Here is a 4,054-nt window from a genome sequence, read left to right on the forward strand (position 1 = left end):
AGCAATGCTAAAGGGAATTCTTCAGAAAGCAAAGGACACCAGAGAGTGATTCAAAGCAGCATAAAGAAATAAAGACCTATAGTAAAGGTAACCATTTGGGTAATTATAAATGCCAGTATCAAATCATGCACTATTTGGTATGTAACTCCACTTCTTCCTACAGATGCAAATGCATAAAAAGAAATGATAGGGTGGTGCAATGGTGGCCCAGTGACAAAATTCTCACCTGCCATGCTGGAGACCCAGGTTTGATCCCCGGTGACTGCCCATGCAAAAATAAATAAATAAATGTTAAATCAATGGTTTTGGACATATGATGTACAAAGATAAAGGTGGGAACGAGTACAAAAAATAAAGGTGGGGGGACAGAACAGCATAGGAAAAGAATATGTATATGCTATTGATGTTAAGTTCATATCAAACCAAATATCACAGTTATATATTTAAGATGTTAAATTTTAACCCCACGGTAACCACAAAGAAAATAAATGAAAAATATGAAAGAGAAGTCAGTGAATATGGTACAATTCAAAAATTCAAATAAGTATAACAGTAGACATTAACAGAAGAAATGAGAGACAAAAAAACTATAACATGTGCAAAAGCTAAATAGCAAGATGGCAGAAGAAAACCCTGCATTATCGGTAGTGATTTTAAATGTAAATTAATTAAACACTCCAGTCAAAAGGCAGAGATTGTTAAAATGGATAAAGCATGACACAACTATATGCTGTTTACAAGAGACTCACCTTAAATTCAATGATACAATAAGGTTGAAAATGAAAAGAATGGGAAAATATACATATACAATATAAGTGACAACCAAAAGAGAACTGGAATAGCCAAAATAATATACAAATATCAAATAAAATAGACTTCAAGTAAATAACAGTTATGACGGACAAAGATGGTCACTATATACTGATAAAGGAAACATTCGACAAGAAGATTTAACATCTATAAATATATATTCACCTAACAGCAGAGTCCCTAAATATATGAAGAAAATACTGACAGATTTAAAGAAAGGCAATTAATGGTTCTACATTAAAAATATGAGACCACAATATACAACTTTCAATATTGGATAGAACATCTAGTCAGAAGATCAATAAGGAAATATAAGCCAATAAATTAGATAACCTATATGAAATGGACAAATTCTTAGAAACAAACTAACTACATTGACTTTTAAGAAGAAATAGAAAATATAAGAAACCAATTATTAGTAAAAAGTTTGAATCAATAATCAAAAACCTCCCAACAAAGAAAAGCCCAGGATGAGGCAGCTTCACAGAGGAATCCTACCAAATTTTCTTAGAAGACATAACTTCAATTCTGCTCAAACTCTTCCAAAAAAATTGAATAGGGGGGAGAAATCCCTTAATTCATCCTATGAGGCCAACATCACCCTCATATCAAAGTCATATAAAAATACCAAGAAAACAAAGCCACAGATCAATATCTCTTATGAGCATAGATGTAGAAATCCTCAAAATGCTAGAAAACCACATCCAATAGCATATTAAAATAATTATATACCATGATCAAGTGGGATTTATCCCTGATGTGCAATCAATTAACGTAATGCATTACATTAACACAATGAAGGGTAAAAAAACCACATGATCAACATGAATTGAAGCAGAAAAGACATTTGACAAAATCCATCATCCCTCCTTGATAAAAGCACTTAGAACATTAGAAGTAGAAGGAAATTTACTCAACGTAATAAAGCATGAAGAACCCATAGCTAGCATCCTACTTAATGATGAAACTCTGAAAGATTTCTCTCTAAAATCAAGAACACAAGGATGTTCACAGTAAGTACTGTATTCAACATTGTACTGAAAGTGCTTGCCAATTGCTCATCACTTATGAAAGGAAAAGAAATAAAAGGCATCCAAATTGGAAAAGAATAAATAACACCTCCCCTAATCACAGATGACATGATCTTATGCACAGAAACTCCTGAAAAAGCCAAAACACAGCTCCTAAAGCTAATAAATGAACTCAGCAAAGTGACAGAGCACACGAATGATGAGCAACTGGAAGAAGAAATCAAGGAAAAAGTTCTATCCACTATAGCACTAAAAGAATCAAGTATCTAGGAATAAATTTAATCGTGGATAAAAGGACTTGGACCCAGAAATTTACAAAACAGTGCCAAAAGAAATCAAAGAGGACATAAATAAATGGGAGGACTTTCTTGTATCCATGGACTAGAATACTAAATATTGTTAGGATGTCAACGCTAAGCAAAACAATTTATAGAGTCAATGCAATCCCAATCAAAATCTCAACAACCTTCTCCTCAGACATGGAAAAACCAATCATCAAATTTATATGAAGGGATTCCAAATAACAAAAGCCATCTCGACAGAGAAAAACAAAGTTGGAGGGAGGACTCATACTTCCTGATCTTAAGCTTACTACAAAGCCACAATAATAAAACAGCATGGTTTTGGCACAGGGATTGATATATATACCAATGGAATCAAATTAAGAGCTCAGAAATCAACTCTCATATTTATGGCCAACTGATTTTTGTCAAAGAAGCAAAGACCACTCAATCAGGAAAGAGTAGCCTCTTCAGTAAATGTTGCTGGGGAAAACTGTATCTCCAGTTGCAAGCAGAAGGAAAAGAAAGAAGAAAGAGAAGGAGAAGGCCTCATACCATATCCAAAAATCTACTCAAAATGGAACAAACATCTCAATATAAGAGCCATAACTATCAAATTCATAAAAGGAAACATGGAGAAACATCCTCAGGACCATGTGTTAGACAGTGGTTTCCCAGACTTTATACCCAAAGCACAAGCAATAAAAGAAAAAATAGATAAATTGTCCCTCATCAAAATTAAAAACTGTTGTGCCTCAAATGATTTTATCATGAAAGTAAAATGACTCCTACCTAATGGGAGTCATGTACCCCAGAAAAACCATGCTCTTTTAATCCAGCCCTGAGGGTACAGACTTATTATGGATAGGATATTTTGATTAGGTTGTTTCCATGAAGATGTGACCCATCCAATTATGAGTGAGACCTTTTGATTAGGTTGTTTCCATAGAGATGTGGCCCACTCATTCAACATGAGTCTTACCTGCTTACTGTAATTCTTTAAGAGAGGACATTTTGGAGAGAACATAGATGTTTGGAGGTACAAACAGAAACACCCCTAGGGGATGCTAAACTAAGAAATATAATCCAGGGTTTGCCCCAGAGAAGCTAAGAAGGTATCTATAGACACTTAGAAGGTGGAAGCCACTGGAATCAGAAGCTGAAAGCAACAAACCAGGAGCAAGGGCCAGCAGATGCCAGTCAGATACTTTCCCAGCTGACAGAGGTGTTCCAGATGCTGGCTGCCTTTCCTCCAAGAAGGTATTTTTTTTTTTTGGTGCTTTAATTTGGACATTTTCACTGCCTTAGAATTGTAACCTGTAACTTAATAAAACCCCTAGAAGCCAATAAATTTCTGGTTTATCACATTTCAGCTGCTTTAGCAAACTGAAACAACCACAAACCCATTAAAGTTTTAATATCCAAAATATATAAAGGGAGCTCTCAATTCAACAACAAAAAAGACAACCCAATAAAACATGGGCAAAAGACCTGAATAGATATCTCTTCAGAGAGCACATGAAAAGATGCTCAGCACCATCAGCCATCATGGAAATGCAAATCAAAACAATAATGATATACTATTTCACACACCTTAGAATGGCTGCTATTTTTTTAATGTGGAAAATAACAAGTGTTGAAGAGGATGCAGAGAAATAGGAATATTCATATCTCTAATAAAGGAAAAGCATTTTTAAACTTATCCTTTATCATGATGCTATAAATTCCAATCAAGAACAATGTCACATCTCATCTGATTAAAGCTTTTCCTCACCTGCTGCTTGGGCTTGCCTCAGGTTGGGACCCCTGCAGTAGGGCACTGGCTGAGGGCATGGTAATCTCTTCATTATTTACTGATTGTGTTCCTCTGCTCCTCCCACTTAGCCTTCGGATGGCCTCTTGTTCCTCTAGAATTACAGTAGGGAAAGGGAA

This window comes from Tamandua tetradactyla, chromosome 8 (genome assembly GCF_023851605.1).
Source record: "Tamandua tetradactyla isolate mTamTet1 chromosome 8, mTamTet1.pri, whole genome shotgun sequence".
Classification (NCBI taxonomy): Eukaryota; Metazoa; Chordata; class Mammalia; order Pilosa; family Myrmecophagidae; genus Tamandua; species Tamandua tetradactyla.